Source organism: Sinohyriopsis cumingii, chromosome 12 (assembly GCF_028554795.1).
Source record: "Sinohyriopsis cumingii isolate HCF-2022 chromosome 12, ASM2855479v2, whole genome shotgun sequence".
NCBI lineage: Eukaryota > Metazoa > Mollusca > Bivalvia > Unionida > Unionidae > Sinohyriopsis > Sinohyriopsis cumingii.
In genome coordinates this window covers 89599603-89611754 of record NC_142972.1, presented here as the reverse complement: position 1 = coordinate 89611754, position 12152 = coordinate 89599603, and the positions used below count along the sequence as shown (strand labels likewise).

General features: G+C 37.5%; 1 protein-coding gene across 4 annotated transcripts in view; it reads left to right on the top strand.

Moving 5' to 3' along the window:
* LOC149786943 (uncharacterized) overlaps positions 1–12152 on the top strand; it is a 170433-nt gene that overhangs the window by 111371 nt on the left and 46910 nt on the right. The window lies entirely within an intron of this gene.

The following is a 12152-nucleotide window of genomic DNA, read 5'->3' as shown; positions in this document are numbered from 1 at the left end:
AATTGATTGACTTTTCAGTGTTGGCATTTGTGTCATAAATAATCAACAAAGGAAATAATTATATGACATTAATTGAGAAATATCACAGCGCAGAAGGCATTCTTCAACATAGTTGATGAAACATTTTGGAAAATGAAACTTCTTTGCATTTGGGTCTACATCCATTGCTAGTCAAGTTGAGTATCTGACAAACAGCCTTATATTTACATAGTTCAGTCTATAATTATCCATCAACCCCTTAATTCAGTTCTTCTAATAAACATTGTCTTCAGTCTCATTTCATTTTGCATTCACTATTGCCATCTTCAGTCTCATTTCCATCACTTGGGCTGTATCCTTGTTGCATAAAAAATGCTGAATGAAGCCTTCACAACCTAATTTAATGATTGCGAGAGTCATATGAATGTCATTGGTTTAGTTCTCCTTTGAACCTTGGAAGATTCCCAGGAAATGCTTTATTTGAGGTCCAGCTGTTCTATTCTTAACCTTGAGTAAATTATAGAGCTAGAATTCAGCATGAAGTAGCAGAATTGGTTATGTAATGTACTGTGTAAAATGAAATTTCTCTTGCTTGTTGGATTCTACAGATGAAGCCTGATTTCATGAAATATGTACTACATCAGAGGGTTGCTATCACTATATGAAATGACCAAGAACCCATGCTCTGTGCCCAGTTAAGACATCTAACTCGTGGCATTTAAAACTGCATTTTCTGAAACTGTATTAGAGGTTGCAGTGGTCAAAATGTACTCCAGACATTTTAGTTTAGCATTATGTTTACCTTTGCTGCATCAGATCTTTCTCTGAAGTTTTCATTCTGGTTTCCCATGTCAACTATTATAGCAGTTTATGTTATTTCTTAATATACATTAGTTTATGCTTTTCATTATTACATATTTTCAACAAAGTAAGCCGACCTTATGAAAGATTATTGATTGCCTTGCTGCAGATATGCTGTTAAGGTAGGCATATCTGGAAAAACCTTCCTTAGAAAGCCTGGTTAGTGTTGACAGTATATATTTTAGAGTGAGATAACAATGAAGATCATAATGGTGAAAGTCCAGAGTTTTTGACCATAATTAATTGGCTGGAATGTACACAGCCTGCTTATAATGAATGTCATCTTAATTTCAAAATATATTCAACCATTTATTCAAAATATTCCCAAAAAAGCAGTCGACTAAGAATTAATATGATGACAATTTTGTTTAAACACTGAATCATTTTAGTGCAGTGGTGTTGGCACTTTATCAATGCTTATCACAAAATAAAATTGGCATTGTACTAACACATCACCTTAGAGAAATATGTAAAATGAAATATTTCTGCAAAATGCTATCTGAACACATTGCTAGTTTAGATAGATTTGAGGAAACAATACCTTTCATTAAATTATTTTACTCAGCCTTTAATGATTCATTAATGTCCAATGATGATTGCAAATATGTATGTATATGATGTGATATCACACTTAAACCGGAACACACTCGGCGACCTTTAAACCTAACTGCCAACCTTTATTATTTTACTGCAATTCTTACTGAAATTATCCTTCAGTTAATAATAATAATAATAATAATAGCTTAATAATAGCAAACATGATTGGTATATTTGAAGCCAGATATTTTGCATATGGGATGATCTGGCCAAGGTTAACTGCATAAGTACTGTACCAACAGCTTCATTCTTCCAATAATGTGCTGGGTTCGTCTGGAACATACTTGCACATGGTATGAAATGTTTATATGTGGTGAGAGGTCCAAGTGTCTTTTGGAGGAATGGTGCTTCTGACATGTCAACTATCTGGTGTAAAATCCTGTCTTCCCATCCGAAATGTTGGAGCATGGTGGAGACACTCTGGTCCTTCGTTAATCATGAATAGTAAACCTTGCTCTCCATTGCTGTACTGCTTCAAGTTTGGCAATGTAGTTTTGGTAGATGGTTCCCAAACTGTTGATACATACTCCAACTGTGGGCATACTAAAGATTTATAGCATGTAGCCTTTACTTGTTCAGAGCATGTAGACATATTTCTGCGAAGAAACAGTATGGTATTGTTTGCCTTCTTTGTAACAGAGTCAATGTGGCCGTTCACGATAAGGTGTTATCAATGGTGACTCCCAAATATTTGGCCTTGGATGTCATCATCAGATTTTGATCATGGATGGTGTATATGGCTGGGACGATCCGTCTCTTATTGATGATTTAGATGACATCACATTTGTCATGATTGAACTCCATTTTCTAGTCATTTTCCCATTGTTGTAGCCAGTCTACATCTGCTTGTAACAGTTTTGCACCCTGATACGAGTCAGCAAGTTGTCATCAGTATAAAGACTACTTTGGAAATCGACTCCTAACGGTAAATCATTGATGTAAATCAAGAACAGCAGAGGACCATGGTCATTCCTTGAGGTACGCCTGATGTCACAGGCCAATGAAGATTTCTGGCATTCTAACACATCCTCTTGGTTTCTTCTATCTAAAAAGCTGTTTACTTGTTCGAGGGTCTTCCCCACATGTCATAATGATGAAGTTTCGCTGCATGGTGCTTATGAGGGACTTTGCTGAAATCAAGTAGGACTGCATATAGCTGTTGTTTGTTGTTAAGATAGGATGCTAGATCTGGGACTTTGGTTATGAGTTGGCACTCGCATGATCTCTTCTTTCTGAAGCCGTGTTTGTCTTTGATATAGGACATTTTTATCTTTGAAGAACTGCATTGGGTAACTATGCAAACTGTAGTTTAAGGCTTTGCATTTGTCGCCTTTCTGGAACAAATGGCTGATAAATGCTCCTATTCCAGTCATCTGGAGTCAGGCCCTGCTCTAATGAAGCTTGGAATAGGAAAGTTAGGACTGAATATATTGAAAGTGCCATCTTTTTCAAGAACCTTGATGAAATCTGGTCAGGTTCTGTCACTTTATAAGGGTTAAGATTTAGGAGGAGCTTAAATATTACTTTCTCATTAATCTGGATGGGTGGGGCAGTCAGAATGTTGTTTGTACCAAGATCAGGCATGTGTGTCGTGTCTTCAGTAGTGAAGACTGACGAGAAATGGGCGTTCAGGATTTATGACTTTTATGACTTATCAGATGCACTGGAATGGATTGTGCCATCCTTCGTCTTAGGGCAGACTCCGTAACCATCACGTTTTTTTGCTTTTCGTGAAAGAATATAATTTCTTGCTGGTGCTTGTGTCGCAGATCATATCACTGACCTAATGATTGTAAGCATTCTGGCAGAGTAATTTTTCCATATGCCAGTATTTATCTCAGTCCTTTGTATGGTTTTTCTGTCTAGCTCTCTTATATGCCTATTTGTATGTACCTGATGGTTACTCTATGGTTGGCTGAATCTGCAAGATGTCATCTTCGAGGGGACATAGGTAGCAGTCATCTGTACACATTTTCGTTGAAATTTCAGCCAAACATTGTTCCCAAGGTGTGGTTAAGTCATGGTATAAATAAATGTAGATAAGAATTTTATGAGCTTGGTGTGCATGGTTTCTGTCTGGTCTATAGGAGGGTACTTTACTAAGGAAGGGTGGATGGTCAAAAATATGTTGAGTGTGTTGTTGTATCTTGTTGGAAAGTTTACGACTTGTTCAAACCCAATGTCATTCACCACATTAATAAAGGCTTGGTTGATATGTGTGGAGTAATTGTGGCCTGTTATGGAGTCATCTGCCCATTTAGTATCAGGTAGATTTGCATCTCCCTCTGTCCACAGTGTGTGGTTGCTCTATCGAGAGTGGATTTCTGCAATTTCTTCACAGAGCTCTTCTCCATAGTCGATATTGTTATCAGTGGGTCAATAAATACACCCAACAATGAATGGTTTCTTCAAGCTGGTGCATATAAAAGCAGCTGCTGCAAACTCATATTTAGTACGAATGTCTATTTGTGTTGCATCAATGTTTGACCTAGCGATGATGGCCACTTCACTATGGGAACTTCCTGGTCTCTCTCTTCTAGCATCAAATCTATATGTATCTGGTAAAACTTCATTCTCTGCAACAGAAGGATTTGGCCATGTCTCGCTAGCAAGTATGATGTCAGGATCGTAGTACTCAAGCAAGGTCCAAAAGGTTTCTCGTCTGGCACATATTCTTTGAAAGTTAATGCCCAGGACAATTACTTTTTTCTTGGATATGGGGTCTGACTTTTTAAGAGTATTTGGCAAGGATGAAGATTTTGTTGGACCATTGTCAATGCTCGAGTTGAAGGATGAGATCGATGCTTTGGTTGACTCAGAGTAACTGGGTGTGCTACATGAAGTAGGGATGCTTTTAATCTCCTCAAAATGGCTTGTGTTCAAGTTTTGTACACCGCAGTTACAGCAATACCAACTCACTTTTGATAGTTTTCGTGATCCATATGCTTAGTACACATATGCAGGCAATTTATATGAACCATTTCGCACAGCCTGTGCAGGAAACTGTGCATATCTTCTTAGACCATATGCATGCCTTTTCGCATATATGGCATGTATATCTCACCACTCTGGGGCCTGGGTTTGGTGACAATCTGATACATTCAAGATAAGTAAAGAGAATGTAAGTGATCAGTCATGCATCTTTTAGGCGCCGAATACAATGCATGTTTCCTCTGTGATTCCAAGCTGCATGGGAACATACCAGGAAAAATCCAGTCATGGATACCTCTTTGGTGGCAAACAGTCCGTAGGAAAAGGATATCTCTCATGTTCCATAATGTGGACAAGAGGATTGATATTAATGGTATTAGGATATGAGCATTCAGATTTCAAACAATTAGACAAAACAAAATCCAAGAAAACCATGAAACTTCATTTCCGCAAGTAGCCCACGTTGGACAACTCAGCACATGCGTACCCCACGTATGAATTGGAGACTGTTTGCTAGTAGAACCAGATTGTTTACTGGTTATTCCCAGGGTTTTCCTGTATTCTTCCTCAACCAGACATACTGGCCACCATGTTACAGCCTAGGATACTAAATTATAGATTGTAGTCATTCACATGTCCTTACACAAAACTCTTTACTCTACTCGCTTTATATCCATCCAAGTACTCCAATATATCCATCTGATTATATCTCTCCAAATGCTCAAGTCGACATATCAGATCACCTTCCATCCTCCCAGTTCTTTAATCTATCCATCTGATCACTATGTTTGTGTGTGTGTGTGTGTGTGTGTGCGTGTGTGTCTATGTGGTATGTACGCTGTGTCAATGATATACGATATGTATAATTTTTTTATTAAAAGGAAATGAGGCTTGACAAGTTTCCTTTTAATGAAAAAATGTATACGAGTACAGTGGAGCCCTGTTAATCCGGACCCTGTTTATCCAGAAACCTCTTAATCTGGACATAATTCATTGGAACGGAATTCCTAAACGTTAATTTGCTCCGTTAATCAAGAAATCTTGCGTTCAAGATCCGGAAATCAAAATCGACGACCAAAGTGTAAAAATACTTTAAAACTTGTATCAAGAATCTGGAAATAATCTGTCCAAAACTAAAAAAATTCAAAAAATCTTATATGAAAATACAGTCAGTCGGATTTTATAGATTCACCTATGCAAATTTGGAGGTGTGTTAATGTATCAATCTCTGATTGGTCAAATTCGAGTGGTATGATAAAGTTATCAATTGATTACTTGATCATTTGTGTGGAGAAACTAAGTAGCATGACCATATTGTAACCAACAATTGTATAAAAATGTCTGTTTTAGCTAGTCGCCGACGGGGTGGTAATAATTAAATAAACACACTGGGATCAAATCGTTCATGCTTTTGGACATAACATATGGTAAATAAATTAAGTGTGTCATTAAGCCTCTTTGTTGTTTACCAATTGTATGTAACAATCACAGTTTATTGAATGCTGAACAAATACAGTTGATTGATATAAACTGTGGACAGTATAGGGCTTCATTTCTGAATAAAATTGGGACAGCTGTAAAATATGACTTATAAAAATGACTGCATTTTATTAGTTTACCATTTAACTGCGAGATATCATTTGTATTCATTGTACTTTTTACATATATTATGTCAACAACATAAGGCAAGCGTAGACGAGTAGAGATACCGGCCAGCATAAAAAAGATTTGCCAGCACAAAGAAGATCACCCAAAAGCTACCATTCAAGATATACGCCAGCATAGTATAGCTTACTTATCCTTAGACATTGGCTGGTTGACAGATGAGAACATCATTAAAAACAAGGACAAATGGTTGTCCGTACCTGCCGACTCAGCAGACCTAACCTGTGCTTGCCAAGCCAGATATCAAGAAGTCAGTGTTGCCGTCTTCATATGGTTCTCAGACATGTTAGCCCACCATGACACCGTCAATGATAAAATGCTCATTGCCAAGGCCAAGATACTCGGAGACCAACTTGGCATCACTGACTTTGCCTATTCTCATGGTTGGCTACAACGCTTCTAGAATCGGCAGGGCATCAAACGCAAATTGTTTGAGGGAGAAGCAGAGAGTGCCAATATGAACAAAGTGCAGGCAGGCAAAGAAGAAAGACAGCGACTACTGCAAGACTACGACACACAAGACATTCAACCTGGACGAAACTGGATTGTTTTTCTGACTGGTACAAAACTACAGTTTAGCAACCCACAACATTAAAGGCAACAAAAAGTCAAAGGATAGGATCACCGTGAAGCTCACTACGAATGCAACAGGGACCATCAAATTGAAACCATTTGTCATCACTAAAGTCAACAGTCCTAGGTGTTTTGGCAAAACTTATAACCCAGACACATGCGTGAGATACAGACACAACCACAAATATTGGATGATGGCAGAACTTTTCATTGGTTGAATGACTTCAGTAGACAGATGAGGGAAGCCAAATGCAACGTCATCTTACTTGTAGACAACACTGCAAGCCACACACAAAGGGACATTAGATTACTCAACGAAAACCTACACTTCCTTCCGCTAAATACAACGGCACACATTCAGCCAATGGACGCTGGCATAATACATGCATTCAAGGCTTACTACAGGAAACAACTGGGTAGACATTACATTGACTGTGATGAGCAAGGCAAGGTTCAAACTGTGGACATTAGGCAGGCAATACACATGGTAATGACAGTGTGGGGTTCAGTGGCACAAACAACAATCTCAAACTGCTTTAGACACCATCCACTACTGTCGAAGATATTGATGATGGAGATGACATGCCATTCAGTGAACTCAGATATCTAATAAGAAGCCTTCCCACCCAGGTTGAGATGTCAGCTGAGGAATATGTATGGATAGACATGGAATAGACAAGGCAACAACTCAGTGATGATGACATTTTGACACTGTTATCTAGAGATGAGGTTCCAGACAGAAAATGATAATGAGGAAGACGACGATGCCACTACTGACTCCGAGGGAAAAGACATCATCATCAACCAAGCCAAGGACAGCATAGCAACATTAATTTCGTATTTTGGGCAGACTTCAGCAATATTCGCCAGTGATGACATAAAACACAATAGTGAAACCCTTGAGAATCTATGGGCACTATCAATAATCATTGCAGATAAATCCACCAAAGAATCCAGGCAAACAAAGGTTACACATTTCTTCAGGAAACTGACATAATAAATGTATGTACAGTACATACATGTACATAGTGTGACATGTTTGATATGTTTATTGTCTGACTTATATTTACTGTACATGTATGTACAAGTGCATGTTAAAATAATGTGAAATAAACACACATCAATAGATGTATTCATTAATTTATTTCAACCATTATTGAATATGCACTACATTTACAGCTCGCATTTACATATACATGCATACAATGTGATGACATCATAAAATAAAAATGTGCATGATTCAATTATCTGGAAAACTCATTAATCCGGACATATTCACTGGGAACCAATCTGTCCTGATTAATGAGTCTTCATTCTATACATAATTGTTTTATATCACATACAAATGCACATATTTCCATTTGAAAAGAGTTAAAATATGCTCAGGGCAACTGTGTGTTGACAGAGTGAATGCAGCCCTGTGAGTGAATTTGTAACAAAATGTAGTTCTATGCTTTTTCTTGTTATTCTCAATCACATATGCAAATTGTTTAGTTGATTGATTTCTTTTTAAACTTCTATTTTTATTCACATTGATTAAATCAATATAAGACACACTTATGATTTAAACATAAAATATTGTTTTTATGAAGAAAGTAGAGCACTACAAACAAGTTAGCTTCTTGTACACACTCAACACTCAGGCATTCATGCCAGGGTATGAAAATTAATGTGGAATAGAAACTAAACAAAATGATTAACCAACAACAGTTAATTTAAATATTTTAATATATTTACAATTGATCTAAGTCAGTAATCTGCTTTAATTAACATTACTACCAACCATACAATTCTCTCTCTCTCTCTCTCTCTCCCTTCTTTTCATTTGGATAGTTTGACTTAACTGTACCATTATTCATAGGTCCAGAGACAATGACCCAAGCGAAAATCCCAAACGCTTGTATTTTCATGGAGTTGTGCCAATGATAATTTCTGTGTTATCATGGAACTGGGTAAATACAAGGGCCCAGTTCCTATAGGACAAGGAAAACACAAGGACACAATTCCCATGGGGCAGGAAAGACACAAAGCCCAATGTTTATTGCATAGTTTGTAGTTGTTTAATGCCAGAAAATTTGATACCAAATTTTCAACTTAAACAAAATTTTTAAAAAGATATTTTAAGGTGTGCAATAATTTTATTTCTTCTGACAATGAATGTAAATTGCCAGTGACCGTTACTTGCCATATGTTGGCTTTTCAGTCTTAAAGAAAATGCAAGCATGTGATGCAATGTGACATGTTGTGATAAGCAATGTAAGATGCAAGCGGTCCAAATCTTATTTCCTTGCCATGGGTTCACTATGTGAATAATTCAAAGGTTAATGAATTAACTGTGTTTTCTGTCATTTGCTGATCCAGTGGATTAGGGGATTAGACCATGTCTTGAGTTCACTTGGTTATTGGCAAGGTATTTTATGTAACCTGTGGTGCACACATACAGGTTGTTGACGAATACAGAACAACATTATAGAAGTGAACAAGCAAGACATAAGCTCACTTGGATATTAGCAAGGTATTTTATGTAACCTGTGATGTACACATACAGTTGTTAATGAATACAGAACATATTATAGAAGTGATCAAGCAAGACATAATCTCACTTGGTTATTGGCAAGGTATTTTATGTAACCTGTGGTGTAAATATACTCGTTGTTGATGAATACAGAACACATCATACAAGTGATCAAGCGAAACATAACCTGACTTGGATATAGACAAGGTATTTTATGTAACCTGTGGTGTACACATACAGTTGTTGATGAATACAGAGCACATTATAGAAGCGATCAAGCAAGACATAATCTCACTTGCTTGTTGGCAAAGTATTTTATGTAACCTATGGTGTACACATACTAGTTGTTGATGAATAAAGAACACATTACAGAATTGATCAAGCAAGACATAAGCTCAATTGGTTATTGGCAAGGTATTTTATGTAACCTGTGGTGTCCACATATAGCTGTTGACGAATACAGAACAGATTATAGAAGTGGTCAAACAAGACATAAGCTCACTTGGGTGTTGGCAAGGTATTTTATATAACCTGTGGTGTACACATACAGGTTGTTGACGAATACAGAACACATTATAGAAGGGATCAAGCAAGACATAATCTCACTTGCTTATTGGCAAGGTATTTTATGTAACCTATTGTTGTTGTTGTTGTTGCAGGGTTTAAGGCCATTTTTCAGCACTAGATAGGTTATTCATGGCGGCCGATATAACTGGTAGAGGAACAACCCTGGAAAACCCAGGGAAGAACCACCGACCCACAAGAAGCTACTGGCAGGCTTTCCCACATAAACACGCTAGCCGAGCCTTGGACTCAAACCCACGCAGACAGAGGTGAGATGGCAGTGATCCGGAACGTTGAGCGCTTTAGACCACTCGGCCACTCGGGGCCCCATGTAACCTGTGGTGTACACATACTGCTTGTTGATGAATACAAAACACATTATAGAAGTGATCAAGCAAGACATAAGCTCACTTGGTTATTGGAAAGGTATTTTCTGTAACCTGTGGTGTAAACATACTAGTTGTTGATGAATACAGAACACATTATAGAAGTGATCAAGCAAGACATAAGCTCACTTTGTTATTGGCAAGGTATTTTATGTAACCTGTGGTGTAAACATATTAGTTGTTGATGTATACAAAACACATTATAGAAGTGATCAAGCAAGATATAAGCTCACTTGGTTATTGGCAAGGTAGTTTATGTAACCTGTGGTGTACACATACAGTTGTTGATGAATACAGAGTGCATTATAGAATTGATCAAGCAAGACATAGTCTCACTTGGTTATTGGCAAGGTATTTTATGTAACCTGTGGTGTACACATACTAGTTGTTGATGAATACAGAGCACATTATAGAAGTGATCAAGCAAGATATCAGCTGACTTAGTTATTGGCAAGGTATTTTATGTAACCTGTGGTGTACACATACAGTTGTTGATGAATACAGAGCTCATTATAGAAGTGATCAAGCAAGACATAAACTCACTTGGTTGTTGGCAAAATATTTTATGTAACCTGTTATATACACATACTAGTTGTTGATCAATACAGAACACATTATAGAAGTGATCAAGCAAGACATAATCTCACTTGGTTATTGGCAAGGTATTTTATGTAACCTGTGGTGTCCACATTTAGTTGTTGATGAATACAAAACACATTGTAGAAGTGATCAAGCAAGACATAAGCTCACTTGGGTGTTGGCAAGGTATTTTATGTAACCTGTGGTGTACACATACATGTTGTTGACGAATACAGAACACATTATAGAAGTGATCAAGCAAGACATAAGCTCACTTGGATATTGGCAAGATATTTTATGTAGCCTGAGGTGTACACATACAGTTGTTGATGAAGACAGAACACACTATAGAAGTGATCAAGCAAGACATAATCTCACTTGGTTATTGGCAAGGTATTTTACGTAACCTGTTGTTGTTGTTGTTGTTGTAGGGTTTAATGCCATTTTTCAGCACTAGATAGGCTATACATGGCGGCCAATATAACTGGTGGAGGAAGAACCCTGGAAAAGCCAGGGAAGAACCACCGACCCACGAGAAGCTACTGGCAGGCTTTCCCACGTACCCACGCTAGCCGAGCCTTGGACTCGAACCCACGCAGACAGAGTTGAGATGGCAGTGATCTGGAACGGTGAGCACTTTAGACCACTCGGCCACTGGGGGCCCCATGTAACCTGTTTTGAACACATACTTGTTGTTGATATATACAAAACACGTTATAGAAGTGATCAAGCAGGATATAAGCTCACTTGGTTATTGGCATGGTATTTTATGTAACCTGTGGTGTAAACGTACTAGTTGTTGATGAATACAGAACACATTATAGAAGTGATCAAGCAAGACATAAGCTGACTTGGATATAGGCAATGTATTTTGTGTAACCTGTGGTGTACACACACTACTTGTTGATGAATACGAAACACATTATAGAAGTGATCAAGCAAGACATAAGCTCACTTGGTAATTGGGAAGGTGTTTTATGTAACCTGTGGTGTAAACATACTAGTTGTTGATAAATACAGAACACATTATGGAAGTGATCAGGCAAGACATAAGCCCACTTGCATATAGGCAAGGTATTTTATGTAACCTGTGGTGTACACATACTAGTTGTTGATAAATACAGAATATTTTATAGAAGGGATCAAGCAAGACATAAGCTGACATTGATATAGGCAAGGTATTTTATGTAACCTGTGGTGTAAACATACTAGTTGTTGATGAATACAGAACACATTATAGAAGTGATCAAGCAAGACATAAGCTGACTTGGATATAGGCAAGTTATTTTATGTGACCTGTGGTGTACACATACTAGTTGTTGATGAATACAAAACACATTATAGAAGTGATCAAGCAAGACATAAGCTCACTTGGTTATTGGCAAGGTTTTTTATGTAACCTGTGGTGTACGCATACTAGTTGTTGATTAATACAGAACACATTATAGAAGTGTTCAAGCAAGACATAAGCTCACTTGGATATAGGCAAGGTATTTTATGTA